The sequence below is a fragment of the Ambystoma mexicanum genome, chromosome 8, assembly GCF_040938575.1.
Source record: "Ambystoma mexicanum isolate Mex_15411 chromosome 8, UKY_AmexF1_1, whole genome shotgun sequence".
NCBI lineage: Eukaryota > Metazoa > Chordata > Amphibia > Caudata > Ambystomatidae > Ambystoma > Ambystoma mexicanum.
The window spans coordinates 241731925-241744401 of record NC_090929.1 but is presented as its reverse complement, the minus strand read 5'-3'; positions in this window follow the sequence as shown (position 1 = coordinate 241744401).

Sequence of the window (12477 nt, the reverse complement as noted above, 5' to 3'; positions counted from 1 at the left end):
ATCGGCTAACTAGTTGCCTCTGTATGTAATTAGCATTAATGTGGTATGGTTACGTCTTGGCCCAGCTACTACATGAAATTAGGTAGTTAAGCCTTTAAGTGAAAATCAACGGTTAGCTGAAAGAGTACCTGAGAGTACAGAGGTCTTGAAAACCAACTTGATGAATACCTATTAACCAAGTAGGTCTGCCAAGTTGAAAATATTTGTATGAAGTAGCAGAATGCTACTCATATTGAATATGGAAGCAAATAGAGACAGAGTATGGTTTAAAGTACAAAGATGTACTGGTTGTCTAGAGGGACATGAAAAGCCAAGTAACATAAACCACATGAAACTGTCTTGCCAAACTGCAGAGAAAAAGGAATTAATATATTTTTGTCTTTTGCAGTTGTTCTTCCCATGGTGTGCAGAGAGTGATTTGCGATGAAGTTTTGAAACTTTTTGAACAGTAATTCTTTGCAAAAAAAGAAACTAATACATATCCAAAGTTTGAACAGTACGTAAATCTATTGGAAAAGGAACTACACCAAAAATAAGTTTTGGCAGATGAATTGGCAAAAGAGACTCATGAGGGCAGTCAAGGTTGTGCAGAAGGAAGTCGAAATGTGTTAGGCGATCCAATTATTCAAACTGATGTTGAGCTCACCATTGAAGATGTAGAGAGTGCAGTACAACAGACTGTTGTTGCACAGGCAAATTATGACACATTAATAAGTACACTAAATGAAGAGCAGAAAGAATTGTAAGGTAAAATAAAAGATAGTTTCTTACATGGTTTAAAACATGTGTCAAATACAGACCTCTATTGATGTATGTTAGTGGACAAGCTGGAACAGGAAAATCATGTTAATTCATGCGATGAGAGCAATGATACAACATGTTACTGATTGTCTTTGTCATGTGTTGTAACTGCTCCAACAGCCTTATCAGCAATCAACATATATGGTGTTACTTTACATCGATTTCTGATGCTACCAGTGAAGCATTACAATAAATGTGCATCAAATGCAGCACAAGAATAGGGAGAGTTGTAACAAAATATAATTTGTTGATTTTGGATGAAGTAAGCATGGTGTCTTACTTGATGCTTCTCCATTGACTAGCCTTCCCTTTTCACTAAGTCGTAAGTAGAAGTTCAAAAAGGATATCTTGGCCTCTAACCCTGGTCTTCCTATTGTCGACACTTACTTTAATACTTCCTCCAAACAGACCCTCACTGACATCCTTTTTGTCGTTCCTTCACCAGATCTATGGATTCTTCATATGATCTATGTGCTCTTCCTACCTGCTCCTCTCCGATTAATGGTAGCACTCACTGGGAAGTTCTCATGGCTTCCTTCGACTCCTCTAAAGTCAGCCTTAATGTCTACCTTAATGGAACTGTCTGGTCCAAGGCCCTCAGGCTAATCTCTTCCTCTTTGATAGGTGTGTCCCTCGCCTCATCAATTTCCTCTCATCTCCTTCTGTATCCTCCTCTCCCCCTTGGCTACCCTCTCTCTCCTCCTCCTCTGCCTCTCCTAGGGCTCTTTCTCCTCCGTAGGGCATACATTTGATCTTTACCCCTCCCCGGAAGGTTTTTAAGGTGGGCAACCTTCTTTATATTGCCACCTTCAACTTTCACTCTGCTGTCAAACACTCCACTGACATCTGCCACCTCCTTGAAGAACTAGACCTTGATGTGCTTGGTCTTACTGAGACATGGTTCACGGCCAGCTCTGTCACAAGCTTTGACACTCTTCTCCCTGATGTATACAAGATCCTCTCCGCACCAAGATCCTCCTGGTGTAGTGGGGGTTAGCCCTGATCTTTCCTGAGTGGATTTCTGCCTCTATCATTCCCATTCAGACCTACTCCTCTTTTTAATACCTTGTCTGTAGGTTCTCTCTCTTGCCTACCCATTCTCTTACTGCGGCTACCATCTACCGGCTTCCTGGTGTAATCACCTAATTTCTCTCTGAGTGGACGGATCTCTCCTCCTCCCTCCTGGCCTCTACCACTCAACTCCTCCTCCTCAGTGACCTCAATATTCATTTAGAATCTCTTTGTTCCCCCTCTGTACTCTTCCGTGACCTCTGCAACTCCCTCTCCCTGTCCATCCTCCCTGCTGGCCGGACTCACTCTGCACGGCACACACTCAATGTCTTGATCTCCTCCAACCTCCCACTCTCCATCCCTCTGACCACTCCTCTCTCCTGGAGGGATCACTCCCTCCTCTCCTCTCATCTCTCCCTCTCTTTTCCCCAAGCCAAGCCTACCCCAACACTGCCACCTACCTTCTCGGACATCTGGCCCATGAAGCGTGTGTCAGTTAAGGCTTTCACCGCCACCTTATCCCCCCCATCTCTGGCTGTCTCACATCCTGACACAGCCCAGTCTCTGCTCTACTCTTCAATTTCTGATACTCTTGGTGCTTTTGCCCCTGTCATGAGGATCTGTTTGAAGTCCAAAGCCAAATACAATTCCTGGTATGACTCTGACCTAGCTACATTTAAACGTAAGTGTAGGGTTGTTGAGAGGAAATGGAGGGCTTCTTGTTCATCTTCTGACAAACTGACCTGTCGCCTACACCAAAGGCAATACCGACTCTATGTCCTCACCAAGACGAGAGTCCACATTCAAGATCGTGTCTCTGCGGCATCTAACAACTCGGCCAAACTCTTTAAAATCTGCAAGGAGCTGGCCAACCCTGCTGCAGTTGCTACCCCTCCTGTTGCCACCCATACTCTTTGCAATGCCCTTGCCTCTCACTTTATCTCAAAAACCCAGGAAATCCTGTCCACCCTTCCCACACCTCCTCCTCCTCTCCCCTCTCCATCTGTTCTTGCTGACGCCCCTTCAGCTGCCCCCCCCTCCTTCTCGTCCTTTCTTGTTTTCTGCCCTGATGAGGTCGCTAGACAAGTCCGATCTATGAAACCCTCATCAAAACAGCTTCATCCCTTTTCCTCTAAAACCATCAAGGATCACATTGACACGGTTTATAGTTATTGCATTGAAAACGATGCATCAACATGCCAATGCATCGAAAAAGTAGCATCAAAAATAAAAGCATCGACATTCTATATTTTACATTACAAGTACATATCCATCGAAACTTTTCCATCAAATGGATATGTACTTTTAAATGTAAAAATATCATTTTGATGCTTTTATTTTCTACATAAAATGTTACATGGAGCGGCCCAGTGTGGACATTTCGGCACTGGCCAGATCCTTATAACGTTTTATTTATCTTGTCATATATTGGTGGGTTCTCCCCATGGCCCCCAAGCCCAATACCCACCCCCTTTAACCCTAACCCTAACCCCAACCCTAAACCCTAACCCTAAACCTAATCTAACCCTTAATCTAATACTTAATCTAACGCTAGCCCTAACCCTAACCCCAATCCAACCCTTAATCTCACCCCAGCCCCAACCCTAACCCTAACCCTAATCTAACCCTTAATCTAACCCTTAATCTAACCCTAAATCTAACCCTAGCCCCAACCCTAACCCTTAACCCTAACATTAACCCTATCCATCGAAATTAACCTTAAAAAATTATTCAATGAATATGCTTGTTGACGGAAAAGTAATTCAATTAATGTTTTTCGATGGTATGGTATTCAATGGTATGGCTTTCGATGGAAAGACCAGATACCCATTGACACCCTTGCTCCGGCCCTTGCTGACTTTTGCAACCACTCCTTTGCCTCAGGATCCTTCCCCTCCCCTCTGAAGCATTCCCTTCTGCATCCTCTTCTCAAGAAACCCACAGTAGATCCTTCGTGTCCAGCTAACTGTTGCCCAATTTCCATTACTCCCTTTCTGGGCAAACTGTTGGAAAAGTTGGCCATCTCTCAGCTGAACCTTCATTCTGATTCTGTTGGCTGTCTCCATGACCACCTGTCTGGCTTCAGAGCTGCCAGAAGCACGTAAACTGCTCTCCTGAACATCTGTGAAGATCTGCTCTCCAGCCTTGACTCTAATATTCCCTCTGTTCTCATCCTCCTCCATCCCTCCTCTGCCTTCGACACCGTCAAACATACCATCCTGCTCAACCGTCTCCATGATAACTTGGGTATCACTGATCAGGCTCTGGCCTGGCTGACCTCTTTCCTCTCCGATCAACCTTCCCAGTTCCAACTTGGGTCCTTCCTATCATCTATGTTGCCCTCTACCTGTGGTGTTCCTCAGGGGTCTAACCTCTCGCCCTGTCTTTTAAAACCAATATCTGGCAACTCTCGCCCACTGCATTGCTATTTTCTGCTCACATTTTTACTGCTACGCTGATGACACTCAACTCATTTTCAGGCTGCCCTTGGCTACCTCCTCTCCCTCTCTCATCTCTGATTGCCTAACTGCCATTCAAGATTGGTGTGCCGCCAGTTATCTTTGTCTGAATTCCAGCAAGATGGAGATCCTTCTCATTGGCACTCCCTCACCATCCTTTCCCCTCACTCTCTGGCCGGCCTCCCTTGGCCCTCCTCCTACTGCCGCCTGCAAGGCTAAGAACCTTGGGGTCATCTTTGACTCCAAACTTTCCTTCTCTGCGCACATCTCGGAGGTCTCTAAAAAGTCAAACTTCATACTGCACCTCCTCAGAGATACACTTCCTTTCCTCTCCTTCCCTCAGAAGCTCATGGTCTCCCAAGCTCTGGTTCTCTCTAGGTTGGACTATTGTAACAGCCTCTTTCTAAACCTACCTGCCTCTACTCTCCACCCTCTGCAACTAATCCAGAACAGGACTGCAAGACCTGTCCTTGGCCTCAAGACCTGGGATCATATCTCTACAGCTCTGAAATCTCTCCATTGGCTCCCAGCGGATGCAAGGATTAAATTAAAAACCCTCTGCATTGTCCACAAGGCTTTCTGGGGCCTGGGTCCAAAATAGTTTCAGCTATCCCTCCACAAATACCTCCCCTCTCGAGCTCTTTGCTCCTCTACCTCTAACTCCCTCAGGGTCAGTCGTTTTTCGAAGAAACAAGCTGGGGGTTGATCTCTGTCTTTGGCTGGGGCCTCCCTCTGGAACAGCCTCCCAGCCACTCTAAAACTTGAGGAGAACCATCTCCGGTTCTGGAAGCACTTCAAGGCCCTCCTCTTTGCTTCTGCCTTCGCTCCACCTCTCCCCTGCTGATCTGTTCTCTCTTGGCACTGTGCACCTGGCCACCATCTGTCCTCCGGGCCCAGGTACCTGCTTACCCTGCAACCCTTCCGCCCTGCCTCCGGACCACCCCATGCACTGGTGTCTGTTTCTGTACCCATACAGTCCCCCCCTTTTTCTTCCTGCACTTATCAGACCTACCCTGCCTGCTGCCTTAAACCCAGCACTTGCCAATAGCTGGCTGCACTACCACTGTTTATTGCCTTTATTATTTATGTATTCATTATTATGTATCTGTTTCTCCTTTGCTCCGCACTTTCCACTGCTCCCCCATTCAATGCACTTTTCCCCTCCCCCTCTCCCATGTACTTGCGTGTTCTCAATGTCACTGGGCCTAGTAAGATTGTTGTTTCTGTTCTCCACAGTTCCCCTCCTTTGCCTTGTCATGCTCTGAAACACTTGTGTACGAGCACAATAGAAATAAAAAATCAATATCAATATCAATATGTTTCATTCATTTGTGTCTTGAGGACTGACTATGATGTTTTGTTTGGTGGGAAACATGCCATTGTCCTTAGTGATTTGTTACATGTAACTCCACTGAATTATCAACCAGTCTTCAAGATGCTGCCATCTGAAGATAGTCAAATAACTATAGGTAGCATTGGTAATGTCAACATTTTGGATTATTTTGAATTCAAGGAATTTACCATTCACATGAGACATTCTGCAGATTTAGAGTATGCAGAAATGGTAAATATGTTATGTCTAGGTATCCTTGAGGAGAATATGAAAACAGCCTTAAGAGAGCGATTCATTTCCAACATGTTCCATACGGGCTGCTCTGGATCTGATGTCATGTCGCTTCTTCAAGAAAAGAACATAACATGTGTTGCTTTGATGTGTACAATCGCATAGTGTGACAAGTTAAACTCTATAATGCTGCTTTCTGAGAAGCCAGGGATAATAGGGATGAAATCAGGTGGTGTTTTAGATGGGCAGTTTATACCACTAAAATTAGATAAAAAAAGAAAAAGTACAATTAGTTCAATTAGACAAATCTATCTGAAAAACAGCAGGTCTAGAATAATTTGTAAAACTGTGAATCAATGCACGAGTTATGTTAAAGAGGAATTTGAATGTAGAAATAGGTATAGTGAATGGAGCAATGAGAAGAGGGGTTGCATTTTACACATTTCCTCATAGTACAAATATTGATAATATTCTCTTGATGTTTTATTGTATACAGGAACCGCATTTGATTTCTCGTTCCTCTCACGCTTCATGATTTTTTAGGATAACTTTGTGAAAAGAGCACAGTTTGAAATGTGCTCTGCATATGCAATTACTGTGCATAAGTCACAGGGATTGACTTTAGAAGTAGAACTAATTGACATTGGTCACAGAGGCCCTCATTACGACCCTGGCGGAAAGTAACTGACCTGACCGCCATAGCGTAAATAGCATTTCCGCCATTGCACGATGGAGTAAAGTGCGGCTAATTCTGACCCATCGGGCACGAGCATTACGCCATGGCGGAAGTGCAAAGTCCGCGATGGCGGAAATGTCCCCAAAACGCCCCTCACCGCCATCGTACGGCGCCCTAGGTGCAATTCCGCCACCCATCATAGCGGTCACCGTAATGAGCGGTAATCGCAAAATACGGTGACCGTAAATATACGGAAACGGAAGTAAAAACATGGGGCCAGAACGGGAAACAGCACGCCGTACACCTATAAAATCAGAATCCCAACACAACCATTAAAAATCCGACCCTGAGACACATCCCAACCCGTTAGCCACCCTAGTTAAAACAATCAAAATGGGAAAAGTTGCTAAAAAAGCGTGCGACCGCAAGCGGCAGGTCCACTTCTCCCATGAGGAACTCACCGTGCTCACAGAGACCCTCCAGGAGAATGCTGCCGTCGTCTTCTCGACGCAAATGACCAGGACGGCACTTGCGAACAAGAAGGCCATATGGGCCCTGGTGGCACAGCGGGTAAGTGCGGTGGGGACCGCACCCCGCAACCCACAGCAATGCAGAAAGCGATGGGACGACTTGCGGATACGCGTACGGAGCATACTATCAGACAACCGTAACATTGCCACAGCTACCGGGGGAGGATCGGAATCACCGATCAAGTTGACCCCCTGGGAAGAAATCTGTGCCTCCACCATTGGAATGGAGAGTATAGAGGGAGTCGGAGGGATGGAGAAAGGAGTGCAGACATCCGAAGAATCAGGTAGGTGGGCCAAATAAAACAATGCTAAATCCACAATGTCCAATCATGTGAAGTACCATGTGTCCACATAGTGCAACAGAAACACATGTCCAGGAGAACGTCCACATACATTGGCCTGATAGCGCACTTTAAAAGTCACATTAAATACATAAATAATTAAAAATCCTAAAAACACCCTCTACACGTGCAGCATGCACACCCTAACTGCAGGCTGCAAAACAACTGCATCCTCAATCCACACAAAAATGAAACCACCTCCAAGGCCCTGACCCAAATCACCCTCAGGTACCACCCCAATGCATGTGATACATTGCCATTCCAATTTCCACAGACCCATAAATAACGCTCGCCCTCCTTTACTCCAACACAGGGTCCGATTCAAACGACGAGCTTCAGGACACCCCTACCAGCACACCTGCAAAGAGGGCCAAGACCAACAGCCAAAGACCCTCCACCTCAGCTGCACGGATCAAGACACAGCAGCAGCAGCACAAATCAAGTGGCAGCACACAGGAGGGGACTTCAACAGGCACCCCAGCAGCCAGCATGCCCACAACAGCAGCACCACAGGTCCCCCCAATGGATGCCACAGAAGGCACTGCTTCTGGTGGCAGCAGCACCATAGGTGACACTGCATTAATGCCAGCATGCTCCGACACAGAAAACGGTGCTGTCGATGTAGGACCCATCCATGACCTGTCTCAATCCCCCTGTTTGTTTCATCCCGTACACCATGAGGATACCACGCAGGGGCACCCACAAGACGACGACTGGTCATCCCCCACAAGCCCTGTGGCAAGGCAACATGAGGTGATCAGCCCCTCTGTGACACCACCGCAAATGGGCATGGCCCAGCAGAGGCAACAGTCCCTCGACCAGGTGATCGTGCAACAGCAGCAACTGGCCACGCTCCTCAAGGAGCATGCTGATGAATGTGGGGGTTCTAAGGCAGCCATAGAAACATCTACTGAGACATTTAGGGCACAAATGGAGAGAAGTACAGAGACACTAAGGGTACAAATGGAGAGAAGCACCGAGAGCCTGAGGGGGGAACTGCATGCGACGTCCAAAGACGTATGTGGTGAACTTGCCGCTGTGCGCCGTGTGCTCACTGAGCTCTCACAAACCCTTAGGGACATGCATGGACGTGAGCAGGCAGAGACATCATCCGTTGCAAGTTCCGTCCAGGGCAGCCCCCAACGTAGATCTGGGAGGAACCTGCGCTCCACAGGCAGGGGTGCCCCTGATACCCGGAGAGGGGGCTTGCAATAGCGTCTGCCCACTGACAATGAGCATCTTTGGACACTGGTGTTCGGGGGGGAGGTAGGAGGGTGGAGGGGGGGTGTTGGGCTTTCTTGGGTGGCGGGTCGATGGGGTGTGTAATATAATTTCATATATGCTATAAACATTTCATAATCATCCAATGAGATGTGTGGACATTGATCTTTGTGTACGAGGCCTTTATAGGCGTACAGTCCACATTATGCATGTTCCAGACACACACAGTGCCACAAGTCCCGTGTCCATGTATCAGCCACCAGGCGTGAGTGCTAGAAGCATGAATCTATGATATTCTGATGAATTTCACGGGCCTCCTGTGCCTCGCGGACTCCTTGAGGTGCTGCCACATCCCCACCCTCATCATGACCATCTTCAGGTGCTTGCAGTTCTGCGTCAGGGGGCATGGGCACATTTCTACGTACGCACATGTTGTGTAGCATGACACATGCCATGACCATCTTTGCAACCTTCTCATGGCGGTACAGGAGTGCCCCGCCAGACCTGCTGAGGCAGCGGAAACGAGCCTTCAGTAGGCCGAATGCCTGTTCTATGACTACACGGGTACGTGAGTGGGCATGGTTGTAGTCCTCCTCATGCTGGTTCTGTGGGTTTCGGAGTGGTGTAAGGAGCCATCTCTTCAGTGGATACCCGGCATCACCTGTATGTGGACAATAAAGGATGTTTGTGGAATGACATTGCTACATACGCATCCCCCCCCCCTTCCTGCCAGGTCATTGCCGCATCACATACCCCACATTATCATGCATGAAATGAGACTCACCGAGTAGCCAGGATCTGTTCCCTGCGTGTCGCTCCATGTAGCGTGGTATTGTAGAGTTCCTCAAGACCATAGAATCATGGGTTGATCCAGGAAATCGGGCACAACAATGTGTAAAGATCCTGTTGGAGTCACACACCATTTGTACATTAAGAGAATGATATTGTTTCCGGTTGCGGTACTGGACCTCCATGGCATGTGGGACAACCAATTCCACATGGGTGCAGTCGATGGCACCAATGCAACCCGGTATGCCGGCAAGTGCATGGAATCCCACTTTTGTGTTTGTAATCTCCTGCTCCGAGCGTGGTAAAGAGATGTAGTCGTCTGCGTGCTTCAGGAGGGCATCGAGCACTTGCAATAGTGTCCGTGACAACAGTGGCTGTGAAATGCCATGCAACTGTCCGACTGTGTGCTGGTAGGTGCCTGTGGCCAGGAAGTGGAGTACAGATACCACCTTCAGTAGGGGTGGGATGGCGGTTGGGCTATCTATCATGCTGACAAGGTCAGCGTGTGTCATGTTCACAATGGCGGTTATGGTGTCCCGGTCCAAACGGTAGAGGGTGTGGATCTGCTCAGCAGTGAGGTTGAACGGATGAGCTCGGAGGCGTGGGATTGCGGGCTGCCTGCGTGGTGGTAGTGGCTGTGCTGGTGGGCCTTGCTGGCCCTGCCTTGCCCTCCTCCTCCTCCTGCGTCTCCTCTGTGCGGCTGGTTGTTGTAGTAGTTGGTGTTCGTCTTCTTCTTGAAGTTGGAGTACTTGCAGTGCTATCAGGTCCCCCAGGGCCAACATCGCTAGTCCTGCCGGTAGCATTTTGGAGTGGGTGTGGTTGTGGGAGGGGGTTGGGTGTGCAATTTATGTGTTTTCAGGCTGTATAGCCTCCACCTGTGGTGATTCATTCCACCTGTGCCAGCTGCAATCCCCTTTGGGCGAGCACGTCCCGCACACAACGCTGCAATGTGACGCATGGCATCTTGCTATTACAATCATGTATTTAATCCCGATGGCAGTGAAATATTGGTTTATATGTTCATTCTGCTATGGTCCCATTGTTTCACATACTATCTTTGCAGTCGCGAACAAACTTGTGAAGGGTCAGTGGAATGTAGTACTCGATTAACGGTGGACCCTCATGCAGCACTGTACCGAGGTTCACCGACGGGCGGGGTGTCCCATTTGTGAGTGAAGCCAGTTGCCATTTACACACACTTCCGCACTACATGGATGAATTTGTGATTTCAAGCGGTCACAGATGCCTTTTCGACGTGATGTTGCAAATGAGGAATTCGAAGGACAGCGCTTTCGGTTTTCAGCTAGCGGCGAGGAGACGCCCACAGGTCTGACTGCAAATATAACGTTCTATTGTTTAATGTCCTTGGGACAGGGGCCATGGCGAGAATGCAACGATTGATATGAATATTATGGGATGCGCAATAGCGTAGTGGACGATAAGGCAGGACGTTCCCAAATACATGTTACTTCACAACACTAGAATTCCGGGCTGGAGCACAGTGGATTTTGCAGACTGCATTACGCACAGACTCAATGGAAATTTCAAATGTTATGTGAGTTAATAATCAGGCGTTTTTATACCGGGATGAGGGAATGATGTATGGGTGCATGGACAGATGATTTAATTGAGAGTTTGCCATGTACATGGCTTTTTGGAATCTATCCCCTTCCCCTGCGCTATGTGATGCAGAGCTGCCATAGTGGGACCATCGTCTATCTGCCCTTGTTGGACCCTCCCTGTCTCGACGCGCCTTCAAACACTTGTGTCTATGCACGTTACTAATCCCATCTAATGGATTCTGTTTTAACAGACGCATGCACACAAACACTCGTTTGTAATAGTGTTTTCACCTCGATTTATTTAGTTATGATTCGCAAGTGATTTTTGGGTGGAAATAATCCTTTTGAGTGGGCTAGCATGCATATGGCTGTAGATTTAGTGTGATCATTGAAGTGAGTAATACAAATGAAGTTCTGATGCCCATACTATTCTTTTTCATTTCATTTGGGTGACAGGTATCTCCTCCCCTTTTGCCGCTGCCATCTGTATGCCACTCCTGCAGATGGCTTTTACTCCCGACACCTGCTGCTTCGAGTTAATCAGTGGAGCACCATTACGATCTCATGGGACGATCGCCAATGGGCCACATGCCCTTACGCAGTACTAGTGGCTAGGAGCAACATATCAACCTTTCAGCTGGACTAGTGCCTACCTAATGGGACGGCCCTGCGGTTCTAGGCGCTTCCATGTTGCCTTTTTGAACGTGAATGTAGCCCCTGTGTACCATGAAGGAACAGGGCGTCACACAAGAAGAAGCTGGTCATTTATTGCGGATGCAGCCCACAGTAATGAAACATATTTTGGAGTTTATGACCTAATAGCTGTATGGGCTTGGTGAATTTGATGTGCATTAAATTTTTATTCTGATATTAACCGTGTAGCGTTATTCTTTGCAAGTAATGTAGCATATTCCTATTTGTGGAGCGATGTATTGTGAGAAGATCTGCATTGGGTTCCGGCTTCTGAGTATAGTTGCGTGGTACTGTACTGGCCGCGTTTGCCTACGAAGCCCAGTAAGGTCAGGGATAGGGGCTGCCATTATGACTGTTTTAATGATGTCATGCTCAGGGGCGGGGGATTAGCTTTTGTGTAACAGATGCCGGTCAGCCAGGTGGATTGGTGGAATGATGTGATTATCAGAAAATGGCTGGTCACAGGTGCCTGTGTTTGTGTGCGTTTCTTGGAGGGAGACTGAGGTCATGTCATTGGAATAGCTTCTGTATTCGTGCCATCTGTGCCCTGCAGCTCCCATTGGCCCCTCTTGAGATGAGCCTGGCTGCTCAGTCACTCTGCCAACTTGTGTGGTACATGCTTATGCTGATGGTTGGTTTGTTTACTGGCAAGCGTACAGGGCTGGTGCAGTCTCCCTCAGGATACTGCTTTGAATGTTGCCTTACACTGGTGTCAAGCGATGGGGGCCTGTTGTTGTTTTGTCTCATATTTCAGTTCATATTGCTGTACTTGAACCTTCACATGCCTGTGCTGCATCAGTACGGCAATGGTGACATGCCAAATATGGATG